Below are 13,709 nucleotides of genomic sequence, written 5' to 3'. Positions count from 1 at the left end.
GACTAGGATCAAGGCAATGATCAGTGGGTACAAGCTGGAACGTAGGAGGTCCCACATAAATATGAGAAAAAACTTCACAGTGAGGATAACAGAACACTGGAACAGGCTGGCCAGAGAGATTGTGGGGTCTCCTTCTCTGGAGACATTCAAAACTCACCTGGATATATTCCTGTGTGACCTAATCTAGGTGTTCCTGCTCTTGCAGGGGGATTGGACTAGATGATCTTTCCAGGTCCCTTCCAATCCCTGACATTCTGTGATTCTGTGAAGGCCATTGTACGTACTTTCCAGTGTCTCAGCTGCAATTTAGTTAAAGATATTTACACTTGTAAAAGAATAAAATAACCTTTTCTTATCAAAATTCTGGAAGAATTTTATTTAATAGCTGTATACTGCTGGTACAGCCTACTGGGAGTTTCTTCTGCTATGCTCGCAAGTGTAGCAGAAGCCATCAAATCCCTCAAAATCATGCTTCATGGCTTAGCCCTTAGCTTGAGTTAAATCAGAGGACACTATCTGGAAAGTTTCTAATTCACATTTATGTAGTTCAAGTGGAAAAATCTGTTTCTGCATTTGATAAGTTATTTCCTTTGCTATTCTACTTATTGCTAACTTGAAAAGGGCGCTTTGGCTTCTTAGCATTGGATTGTTTTGTATTTGTATACCAAATCAAAGACTTTTCTCACTGTGAAATAATGCATTCTCCTCAGACTCCCTGTAAAGGAGGTTTTCAGTCATTCCCTTCATTCTCTTTAGAAACCTTTTTATTTTTTTTTTTTACTATTTTCTTTTAAAATTATGAATACTGGATTGTACTGTTCCATCCAAAGCTTGTATGCTGCTGCAAATGGTAGCTTCAAAGGTACCTCTGTTAACACATGCCAGATGCTAATGCTTCTATCTCTCTACTTCTACCCAGAACTTAGTTAAAAATGCAAACTAATGAGTCAGAAGGTTATTGATTTTGCTCAGTCCCCAAAAATACTGTTCATAGAACAGCTGATTCTGAGTCCACATCCTTTTTTGTGTCTCAGCTCTCTTTCCTGTGTGGCAGTATGTGGCATGCCTGGAATGTGCCCCCTGTGTGGATACCCAGTGTTCTGCATCTTACTTGGTGCTGTCATGCCTCACTAGAGACACCAGTGGTATAGCTGTGATGTAAGTCAGGGAGTTATGGGGCTGCCTGGTGTCACAATCAGTGGGCAAACAGGGCAGGGCCTCCCAGCAAGGTCTATCCCACTGCCTGCATTGAGCAGCCTTGGTTCCAACTGCTGGGCACCTACCTGTATATGGGCACAGGGCCTGTCCTTGGGATCAGAGTTAGGTCTGAGAAGGAAAAACAGGCTCAGACAATAACCATGGGTTGGTTGACAACTCAGGCAGGTGGCAAATGTTAGAGATTCAACTTAAAGAAGCTCCCATAAGTATCAGACTCTGCCTGAGTCCCACAGCCAGACCCCTGCAAGTGAGAATGCTCTGGAGGCCCTGGCAGCACATCGACCCTCATCACCAGTGGGAGCTTGAGGTTCAAACACCAACTTCTGCTTAACTTAATCCATTAATTTATTTGCCTGTCTCATTCCTAAACTCTCTTTACCCATGGGGATGAGTAGCTGAGCCCTTTTCCCTGGTAACATCGGAGTCTACTTTGATGTAGTGGGAAGGATACTGGTATCTGTGCCCAAGGGCAGGGATACTGGAAGCAGTGTCTCTGGTGGTGAGTGCCATGTTTGTGGTACAGACACATGGTTCTCTGTAGGAGCATCTCACAGTGTGGTTTCAGCTCAATAAAAAAATTACTAGACTACCACTTCTACCTGGCTTTTGGTACAAAAAGTTTGTTAAACCAAAAGTGCTTCACTAACCCACAAGGTGTCCTGAAGAAACTGTCTGTTCACTCTGAGTAGGTAGGTTTGTCATTTCAGATGGAGATAGGGAGTGCAGCACTAACTAATTCTGAGAGATTATAGCAATACAGTATTTCCTTGACTCAGTGATTGCAAAGCCATTCCCCGGTATCTATCTGTATTGTCTCTATTATTCATTTCCTGTCTATTATTATGGTTATCACTTACAATAAAAGGACATTCATTTACAAAATTGAAATTTATTTAAGAGGTATTGTGAGATGAAGAAGCCAACTAGAGCTCCACAGGAGAAAAAAGAAATTCAGTGGAGTGAGATGCAGGTGTTGGTTGGTGGCAATAGCTTGCATTCCTTCAGCTTTGTAACTCAGAGGCTATATTTCCTGTAGTTGCCAGAGTTTTCTGTATTCTCCACTATTGTTTCCAGTAGTTCTGACTTGTGTTTCATTGTCTGGATTGCTTCCAGCTGCACGTCTCTACCTTTTTTCTTCTCTTTCAGTACTCTTTGGCATTCCATTAGGATGACCATTCAGCTCAGTTCCTCAGCATCCTTGTGGCAGCAGTAGATGTTTTGGGAAAATACAGAGAAAATACAATAACAGGACCCATCTGGAGAGATCCTTTCCCAGGTACACCATCCTAACTTTGTGCAGTTGACACCGTAGGATTTTTTCCACTGCTATTGGTGTTCTGTTGGCCTCTGGAGATAAAACCTACAAAATATACACTGACTAAACACCCACAAGAAATTTTGCAAGGATGTGGAAAGATACTGCAGAAATTAGCTCCTTGAGGTCACAAATGAGTTGCGAAAAACAGAGAACAGATAATTGTTCCTAGTCCTTTTCCTACTTAACAACATATATTTAAAACTTAATTAATGTCTTGAAGCCAACACTACATTTAAGGCCTTGGGTGCTGAGTATTTTTTCTTCTTGCTATGCAAGATCAGCATCTTGTTCAACTTCTCTTGGGAATACTAAAGTAAAAAGATAGAAAAGGGAAAGCAGAGGAAGCACTTAGTGAAGGAAGTTAAGCTATTCCAGACTGAATCCTTCAGGGAATATCTTTCAAGAAGAATTTCTAAGTGGTGGGACGTAATCTGGGAAAATATGCAGCCAATATCTTTTATATCCCACTGAGAAGTGCTGGTGAAATAATAAAGGAGTGCTTTATTTTCTTGGCACATTGATTATTTTTCCCTCTGTGTTATATGAGCAAAGTGTGAAGCAGCCTGCAAAGTATTGCCTTTAAATATATGAGTGATAAAAGTCTTCAGCTGTTGTAAGCCATGGGATGGAGCATGGCTACTTCCTGTGAATTTTTACAGGCCTCTGCCAAGCTACCTCATTGCTGTTGTTTCCCATTTTCTAAATAAATACTGCTGTAACATGTAGCAAGACAGACTGAGCGTTAACCTGATATGTGCAGGGCACAGTATAGCACTGAATGGTGGTCCTCTCATACATACATATGGTAAGTCTATGTATCTGTGGCTGAATCTGTGACAGCCAAATAAATAATAGTAATAATAAATAATAAATAATAGTAAATAGTTCTGCTCTAGTTCAAAACCATAGGTATTAGCTGGAAAATAAGATAATGTAATTATTTCTGTAAGCTATCCTGGATGCCTCCTTTTCCATTCGTTATTACGTGTGCGTCACATTTCATAGCATACATTCATTCATGAGCAAATAAGTATGTTTTGTGTGTTCTTGTCATATAATTTACTCCTCTACTTTTCTATATGCTGGCATTACAGTAAATTAGTTTTGTCATATTGACTGCATTACAAACACTCCATAATACACTTCATATTGGTTTAATATGTTTCATTAATTGAATTTAATTGTGTGCTTTACAAAGATTGATGTGCTATCATGTGCTACACCACTAAAATGAAAATGCTGCCGTCCTCAAGTGCAGTATTTTGCTCTTGCTTTCAGCATAACCCTTTGGCAATATTAAAGGTGCCTACTTGAGTTACGTGAGGATAAATGAGGACACTTGCTGGATCTTACTGATGTTTAAAAGAGGATTTCAGTGAGTTTGAGGAACCTTGTGATCCAGGTTGAGGAAACTTTTTTTAGGTAGTGAAACAGAAAAAAAATCTTGCCAGAGAGAAATGGAAGATGTTTTGGAAGCATGCTAATGAGCTAGGAGAAAGACAGGATCCCTGCATTTTTACTCGTAATGACTTTCATCTGCTAGGAAAGTAGGGACCAGAAATATTCATATAAAATTTAATGAACTAAACATTAGTTTGAATTCAAGGTTGTTTTTTTTTTTTACTCAGGAATTTGATAGGGATTAGTGTGCATGTCAAATGTTTAGCTGAGTTTCTTTTCTTGCAAAGTAATAAAAATTGAGGCATTTGAAGGAGATTTTGAATTGTCTCTATATTAAGACTGGACCTGGACCAATGCTAGACTTTCAGACAATTCATTGTACGCATTCTTTGCCTCTCTGGCCAAGACAAGCCATGGCTTCCTCACCAACTACGCAGCTCTTGTTTGACAGGGAATAGATGTGGGAGTATAGCAAATCTTTTAATATGCAGTACTTTGCATGGATAGTAGTGTTCCAGAAGGTTACCAGGCATGTGGCTGTTGAGTGTGAGAAGGCTTTGTATCTGTGCAAGTCTCCATTTCCAGTGCTCTAATGTGACCCACTGGGAAGGGTTTGCACTACTACTGGAAAGCGGTATGCTGAGTTATCACTGTCAGATAGAGAGCACAGTGTATGTCTCTACTAGAGCAAAGTGAATTCTTGTAGCGTAATTCCTGTGCTTAGACCAACAGCTTTCTCAGCTGTGACCCTGCAAAGCAGATTTATGTTCCCTGACCTTTGTGGCCTTACCACTAAAGTCTTTTGAAAATCACTGGGGTATATATATCCTGAAGCACAAAATAATATGTAGCTTAACATTTATGCATTAAAACACATGCACAAACTTCTATGTTCTTTGCTTCTTAGCGCATGAATTTACTTTTGTCTGCACAAAAATGTGTTGTTCAAAGGAGACAGGTTAGCGGAATGATCCACTTTTCATGGAATCATAGAATATCCCAAGCTGGACTCCACAAAATCAACCTACCTTTGTTATTGATGCAGTAACTACTCCCAGTCACATCTGCAATACACATACATTCAGATATCTTAGCAACTTAATCTGTAAGATGATATTTAAAATGTTTATTTATTTTTTTTGCCTTCCATGGGGAAAGGAATGGGAATTTTTAGCAGAAACTGAGGAAAAAAAATAACATGAACTGATCCATTCTGTAAACAATATATGTAGGTAACTCTAAAAATAATGCTTCCTATTTATTTCTATGGAACCTACAGCAGATACCAAGAGCACAGCAACACTCCACTGTCATCACTGCTGAAATGCACACCCCACTGTCTCACTGTGCTTACACCCGCTCCAGAAAAGGCCAAAACTGTTTGATCTCAGCAAGTGTCAGTGAATGTCAGAGGGCGCAATTTGTCCTGCATGGAGGAATTAAATGATACGCCTTTGCTTCATACACACTTCTATGTCAGACTCCATTTTGTCCGACTGCCCCTCTGCTGCTATCTGTTGCATGGCATCAAAATGTAATTGATGGGAAAAGTATTGATGGGAAAGCTCAGCCTCTTCAGCCATACCACCAACATCTGCCTCTGATATCATGGGCCACCATAATAAAATAGGAGACAATACTTTCAGAGCAGCCCTATCTATTGTGATTCTGGCCTCTAGGAAAATCAATAACTCTTCCAGAAGAAATATGCATGCTTTTCCTCATGGAGACTTTATTGAGGTTACATGCAACACTTCGATGGACTTTTTATTGGGCAGTTTGCTCTTACATTTAAAGAGCAGAGTAACTCCTGGAATATACCATTGTGTTGAGGACAGAGTCCTGGGGCCCCAGGATAGACTCGTACCTACAGCAAGCTGAAAGGAAGAAGTACAATCAACATCTCAAATTACAGTGCAATGTGGCACGGATCTCTCTGATTCCTCACCAAGCCAGAAGGCATAGTCACGTAATAATTTCTGGTTAAGTTAGGGTGTGGTCATCTGCTAAAATCTTTGTTCGCAAAACATAAACAAGTTTTTCTTCCTCAGGAATGAGAGAAAAGGAATAATTTTAAGAGTTTTTTCCTTATCCAGGCCATAACATGAGACAGTTCAGAGCACAGCAGGACAGATAAGAGCTCAGATGAAGTTTCCGTACATCAACATACAAGAGGAGACAAGCTTAGTCATGAGTACTCTCCCAGTGTTTTTCTCTTCTTTCCATATACCCAGATAAAATAGATATTTTCTCTCAAAATTGCTATAGAATGAATCATGTAGTGGCTCACTTAACACAGTCGTACACATTTGAACATGTGCCTGTCTTCTTCCATCTCTGCAATTACCTGGTATCTGCTTACACTATCTCAAATCAAGAGAAGCCTTTACTGAACACCATCATCTGCTTTGGGCACCCAGATCCCCAAATGTGGTGTTACTGTGTGCTGTCCAGGCTTGAGCTCCCTTGAAGTTGCAACTGACTCTCCACTGGGCTTAGTCAATAAATAGCTACTAACCCTCTGACTTGCCAAGAAAGGCGGTGAAGGAACTGTGAAGTAGGATTGATCTGTTTATTGACATTAAGTAAAAATAACTAGATGATCTTAAACGTCCTTTCCAACCTAAGCCATTCTATGATCCTATGAACTAAGCCTAATTATGGATTTTTTTGTGCAGGAAAGGTACAGCTCATGGTCAGCATGTCTAGTGGTTTTATTTGATCTCACTACAGCATCCTGACATGCTAACATTTCATTGTCAAGCAGACAGTGAAAAAAAAAATAGACAAAACTCACCACAATTATTTAACAGCAATCTTTATGGAGAGATAATGGAAAACATGAATAAAGGGCAATTAATTCATCGTGAGAACGATTTAGGAACTTGCTTAGGCCATGCTGTTAGTTGTGGGAACGCTGGCTTGTCTACCCAATTAATGCTTTAAAAATATATATGAATTAAATCATAAGTAAAATCAGCATCTTAATCGCTGGCTTCCACTGGTTGTAATATTTTGCATTTATTCTATTTTTTAAGTAATTGACAACGCTGTTGTTCCACAAAGTCTTTCTCCATTAAAGCCCTTTATCTAGCAGTAAAGTCACCACATTGTGCCTACAGCACTCTGACTCCTTTTCACTTTTTCCAAAGGACTCTGTAAGCCACAATAAAAATAGTTCCAGCACTTAAGTAAGTATTGACAGTATCATTTTTTCCACAACACTAGAAAAATCTTCTTAAGAGCCTATCTTAAGATAGACCCTATGTGCAGTCTTGGGTTTTCCTTTCTGCACTCCTTTCTGAAAGTTTCACTGGGGGAAACTACTGCTGGCTGTGAGGAAAAAACAAAGCATATTTGAAAAGGCTAGGTTTTTTTTGCTGAGCTGCAAGTGGTTTATGCTGTGCTGAAGGCTGCCATCATTTTACCAGCCTAGAGAGTGGGAGCCACGTGTCAAAGAGTGTGAAACTGCCTCCACCCTGTTCAGACACCAGGACAGGAGCTTGGAATTTAAGGGGAATGGTGTATCTTTGTGTGAGCTGAGTGCAAGTGCAAGTGTGGAAACTGGTCTGGATTCTGACTGTAAAATTTTTAACATGATTATTACTTAATACTATCAATTTTTGTTGCTACCGTGCAGCTGGAAAGCTTGCTCTCAGTACTTGAGGCAGGAAAAAATTTAAAGAATAAAACCAATTTCCTATCAGAGGATCAAATATACGAACAAGATCCTCAGAAGTGCATCTTAATTAAAACTTACTTACAAAAAAGAAATTTAAATTCTAAATAGAATAAAGCATATGTCCTGCCATGAGGGCATTTGGAACTGTGCCCAGGACAGACCGACTGCAGTTTACTCTTACAACTGAGTCTGCAACTGTTTGTGTAAATTGTGTGAACTGTTAATTTTATAACTTGTTATGAACATGTATTTTACATTTTAAGCAGCTAAAGTAATACTGAGACAGTACTTGCCCAGAATAACATCTGGCAAACATCTTATAAAATTGTTGCCAAATACTACTTTAATTTCGTGAAGAATTTTATTAGAAACATATTATTTTAAGAAAAGAAAACAAATCTTTCACAGTTCTGTATCAGGAGAAGAAATAGCTTTAACTAGATATGGTAAGTGATCAGTTCTGCATGCTGTGATTAGGACAGCTTTGGTAAATACACGTACAGTAACATGTCCAAGATCATGAATATCTATCTGTTCATAATCATCAAACTCAGAAAAAAGAAAAGGTTACATTTATATTTACTTTTTATCTCCCCACAAACCAAATCTAGAACTTTTTACTGTGATCTTTATTTTTATTTAGTAATAAATAAATAAATAGCAAAGTAGATGCTATATATTCTTTAACAAAACTGAGGAAGTTTTTGTGATACACATAAGCATTTAGGTATGCAGAGGTAAAATATTATTCATGACCTGGCTGCGCACAATTTTATAATCAATTAATGTATATATTTTTGATAAAATAATTATATTGATACAACTACTGGAGTGGGTGTAATTGTAGCAATTTTAATGTGCCTTATATTTGGTAGAATATTCTCCTTCTAGTTCAAAGAAGTCAAGATTATAATAGGTATGTAAATGCACCAATGACTGTGAGATAAAAAGAAAGGGCAGAAATATGCTGCTTTAATTATCATAAATATTTCAATGGAAGACATTGTGACTTCTCACTCAGGCAGTTTTAAAAATCTTGGGTTTGTTTGTTAGCACTGATTTAGCTTGAATCATGCAGTATTACAAGAACAAAGAAAGCAAAGCACCATAATTCTTCAAGTAAGGCATGACAATTAAAATGCACATTCATTGAGCCCCTCCACATTTTTGGCTGGTAGGAATGGAGATAAAATAAGATAAAGTGGAAGGATTTGAGAGAGTTGGTTGATGCAAGATTCAACGTGAGCCTGCGAAGTGCATTTGCAGCCTAGAAAGACAACCATATTTTGGATTGCATCAAGAGCAGTATGACCAGCAGGTCAAGAGAGGTGATTCTGTCCCTCTACTCTGCTCTCGTGACACCCCACATGGAGTGCTGCATCCACTTCTGGGGCCCCCAACACAAGAGGACATTGAGCTGTTGGAGTGGGTCCAGAGGAGGGCAACAAAGATTATCAGAGGACTGGAGCACCTCCTCTATGAGGATAGGCTGAGACAGCTGAGGATCTTCAGCCTACAGAAGAGAAGGCTCCTGGGGAACCTTCTAGTGGCTTTCCAGTAACTGAAGGAGGTCTACAGGAAAGCTGGGGAGGGACTTTTAATAAGGGTGCATACAAACAAGATGAGAGGAAATGGCTTTAAGCTGGAGGAGGGTAGATTTAGACTAGATATTAGGAGTCGTCTTCTTCTTCTTAAGTTTTGTTGTTGTTGTTTTTCAAATATCACACTTAATTCTTATTTTCCTTGGAAGAACAAGAAGTGTGAAAACTCAGCAACTACAAACCAGCAGCAAAGATGGAGAGGATGAAGACTGTTTTGAACACTTCATCCCTGGCTTTCTTCTTTGTCATCACCTATGCTGATGTTAAATGAGAGCTTGATGCCTATGAGAAATTAAAAATAAAGTAAATACTTTAATCATTTTAGTAAAAATCCTTTTAATACTAAGAACTTTTTGGTGTGGAAACTCTTTCTGAGGGCTGTCTGACTTGCAATCCCAGGCAATACACTCAGCTCAGCTACAGCTTTAATCTTCTGGCTGGTGGGTTGATATTGTCTTGGACAGACTGTGTTTTATTGTGGTGCACTGAGACAGACTTACTTCTCTGTAGTTGGGATTTACTGTTAAATCCCAGAAAAACTTTGCTTTCTGTGGTAAGAAAGGATATGGTTCTGCAGAGAAATATCTGCTTTAAAAATGAATCTGTTCAAATACAAACAGAACGTTATTTAGGGTATTTTGTATTTCCTTTTCAATATAAGTGCTGTATGTAGCTCTTGTCATTCTGAACCACAAAGGTAAGATAAATCTCTCTAAAGCATGAAAACATATATATATGGATTTTAGCAGTCAGATTCCTAAAAAGGAGTTAGTATTTAAGTATCACTGTGTTTTTGTTTTACAAAAATCCTGTATTAGCAATGTTTACTGCTTTGACACATTTTCCCTGATGCTAGCTGAACTTTGTTAGTCCTAACATCATTAAAGACTTGTGGTGTTTATAGTTGGTTTTCCCAAGAAGAGGATTTGGAAGGTCCTCACTGGATCATCCATTAACAGCCATCAACAGCCTCTCACAAATGAGGTGCTCTTCAGCAGCTGTAAAACTGCTAGGGTCAAAGCCCAGCCTCAACTTTATCCGATGTAACTAACTCTGAATCTGGAACACAGGTTCTACCTGAATCCTGAACTCACAATCCATCCAAAGCTGAAACACAGACTGGAGGGGAGTGGCCTTGCAGGGAAGATGCTGAACTGCCCGTGCCTTCCCAGAGTCTGGTTTCCCCATGTCTCTATCCCGTTCTTAGCATGGTTCTCACAAGGTTTGACCTGAGACAACTCATCTCAGAAACCTGGCAGAAAATTACTCTTTCTGAATTGTTTTGTTTAGGAGTGCTTTTCTGCCACCTTGGCAAGCAGCACTGGTTGTGGATGAATCTGAGGTGTGCCAAAGCAAGTGCAGGAAAGGTGCGGGGGAAAAGACGGAACAAGTTGCTGGATCAGCTCAAGCTGTGACATGTACCTTTGCTCTTACATCTGCTTTGAGGATGACATAATATTAATGGTGCTGACAAAGGAGCTTGAGCAGATCTTGGAGTTGTAGTTGAGGGAGACATCGCAACACACCAAGCTGCTATGCCTTCTGCCAGAAGCCACTGGTGACAGAAGACATGTGTGGGTGCAATGCTTTAGCTGCGGCAGGGCAGAACAAAGCCCCATGTGCTCAGGTATGAAAAACTCATTTTTCAGTTTCTAACTGATATTAAGAATACTATTCCCCTTTCTCCCTCTGAGGCTTTGGAAATTCAGATCTTGGTACTGAAGCACTTTGGCTTCCAGAGAGGAAGAATCTGAAAACAGCATCTTTAAAACTCTCTGCTCTAAAGGAATATGCATCCATAAACTCCTGGCTATAAATACATCACTGTAACAAGGTGTCTAGGCTTCACTGACATCTACTAATTGTTCCTGTCCTTTAAAACACATCTCCCCAGAATCACCCTGCCTATGTGGTGCTGCCCTCCTTCTGTCTCTGCACTCCCCCAGTATACTCTGGAGGCAGGTGCAGGGGGTGGAGGCACACACTGCAGAGGTGCAGAGGGGTTTTGGAAATAAGCTTCTAGAACAGAATCTAAGGAAATACAGATATAATTTTGGAGAGGAAAATACAAGTTTCCACAGCATAGGAGTGAACAGAACATTGCATGGCAGAGGGATAGCTCATATATAATTGAAAGATGTATGGTATTTAATTAAAACGTGGTGATGCCCACATGTCTGTGATACATGCACTGCAAACAACCCTTGTATGTGTCCACAGGTGCAGGTGACACCATGAGTTGCCTAAGTGCACACCTGATTCATGCCTTTATTGATGACCTGTGCAACACTGTTACAGAATATGCTGTGCTCTGCCCTACCTTTGTCTGGGGACTGTGGAACAGATCTAAAAGTACTCAGGAAGGTCACTGCCTGGTCTCACTCTGGCTCTGCTGTTCCTCTTGTCAGGAAGAGCATAGTGGGGACTTCTTTGCTTCCTGCCTTGGAAGCCCCTGGCTTAGCTTGGAGCTACTGCAGTCATAGTCCAGCATCTTTCCAGTGTTCTTGTCACTTGTTTCTCCCTGTGGTTTATCTTCACGTGAAAAATTAATGGGTTGGCTGTCACTGTGCTTTGAGTGCTATTGCAGGCTTTAGGGTGTAGGAAGAATCAAGCCATTCTTCAAGAACATAAGCATGTTGCCCACCAGAAACCCAATTACTGGTGACAAGACACAGATTTTGTCACATCACAAGTTTGACGTGACAAAAATGTATGAATGCAACAACGCAACAAGAATGTTTCCTAACATGTCCAAATTCATCACATTGGTATTTTGCAGCTGAATTCATCTTGCAGCCCTTGCTGATTGCCAAGCTGCGTGTTGTTTACCATGCCTGGCTGATTTTTTGGATAAGCATTTAAGGAATCAGAGTTTTATCATACTAATTATAACCCACTTTAACATGGGTACTTAAATTGAGCCGAGTCCTTGGATAACCCACAGCTCACTGCACGTGATTATATCTGATAGTAATACTTTGCACTGGTCTTGGGCAGAAGTGTCAGGGAACAGCTCCAGTGGAACAGGGGTGTTCTTGTTGTTAGGCATGGGGATGCAAGGAGGACAGGTGTGGGATACACCCACCTGCTCAGGCCTCAGGCACAGGCTGTCTGTGGTCTCAGCAGGCAGCCTTGCAGCTGAGTTACAGTAATCCCCACTATCACTACAAGCTGAGGGGTGAAAGGATAGAGTGCAGCCCTGCCAAAAAAGACTCAAGGAGGCTGGTAGATGGCAAACTGGACGTGAGCCAGCAATGTGCGCTCGCAGCCCAGGATGCCAACGATGTCCTGGGCTACATCAAAGGAAGCATCATCAGCAGGTACTCTGCTCTGGTGAGACCTCACCTGGAGTACTGTATTCAGATGTAGAGTCCTCAGTTCTGGAGAGACATGGACCTGTTGGAGCATTTCCAGAAGAGGACCACAAAAATGATCCAAGGGATGGAACATCTTTCCTAGAAGGGCAGGCTGAGAGAGCCGGGGCTGTTCAGCCTGGAGAAGACAAGGCTCCAGGGAGACCTGAGAGCAGCCTTTCAGTATCTAAAGGGGGGTGATAAGAAGGAAGGGGACAAACTCTCTAGTGGGGCGTTATGACAGGACAAGGGGAAATGGCTTCAAACTAAATGAGGGGATATTTAGATTGCATATGAGGAAGAAATTTTTTATGGTAACGGTGGTGTGGTACTGGTTGTTCAGAGATGTGGTGGACGTGTGGTCCCTGGAGGTATTCAAGGTCAGGTTGGACTGGGCTCTAAGCAATTTGATCTAGCTTTAGCTGTTTCTGTTCATAGTAGGACCAAACATACCTTTAAAGGTCCCTACCAACTCAAAAGATTCTGTGGTTCTGTGGTTCTATGACCCCAGACCTGATGGTGAGGGAAGAACGTCCTGCCTAGATGTGGCCTATTGGGGTGAAACGGGACAGGTTCTGGCTTCTGGAGGGCAGCTGATCCCCGTGACAGCACCACACGCAGACACAGTCACAGTCACAGCCAAGGCCACGGCCGTCTCATTGGGGAGGTGGCTCTGTGGGACACCGAATGAGGAGCTGATGGCCTTGCTTAGTTGAGGGGAGAGCAACGCGGCTCGGAGCGGCTGTACTTAACTGACCCCGGTGTACCGAGAGCACAGCCCGGCCGCTGTCTGCTTTTTGCTCTGACTGAACGGAACGTGAAGCTCAGCCGCGACGGGCTGCCTCGTGTGGTTCTGGCGGTACAGCGGCCAGCAATGCAACAAGCCCTATGGGGTGGATAATTAGGGGAAGCGCTGTTTTATTATAAAATCTCTCACGAAATGTTGTGTTCCTTGCCCTGAGAAGCTGCCCTGATGCCCCATGAAACGTTTTCGTCCGTTGTTGAGACTGCCCTTGCAGCCGCTTCGGGAGACGAATAGAAGCGGCAGCAGCAGCAGCAGAAGGCCCGTGGACATTCCGGACTCGCTCGTATCCGCGCCGCGCCGCGCCGCCGACATGCCGGCGGGGAATTCCTCA

General features: G+C 41.3%; 1 protein-coding gene and 1 long non-coding RNA gene across 2 annotated transcripts in view; both read left to right on the top strand.

Moving 5' to 3' along the window:
• The window catches only part of LOC109367816, a 20,713-nt gene extending 11,094 nt beyond the window's left edge, over positions 1-9,619 (top strand). Inside the window, exon 3 of the long non-coding RNA XR_002115292.2 lies at positions 9,370-9,619. This is a non-coding gene — a long non-coding RNA (uncharacterized LOC109367816). The remainder of the gene's footprint in view (positions 1-9,369) is intronic.
• The window catches only part of EGLN3 (egl-9 family hypoxia inducible factor 3), a 107,475-nt gene that overhangs the window by 70,977 nt on the left and 22,789 nt on the right, over positions 1-13,709 (top strand). The window lies entirely within an intron of this gene.

The sequence above is a fragment of the Meleagris gallopavo genome, chromosome 5 (assembly GCF_000146605.3).
Source record: "Meleagris gallopavo isolate NT-WF06-2002-E0010 breed Aviagen turkey brand Nicholas breeding stock chromosome 5, Turkey_5.1, whole genome shotgun sequence".
NCBI classification, from domain to species: domain Eukaryota; kingdom Metazoa; phylum Chordata; class Aves; order Galliformes; family Phasianidae; genus Meleagris; species Meleagris gallopavo.
Note: the sequence above shows the minus strand (reverse complement) of the source record. Positions and strands in the feature narration are given on the sequence as shown.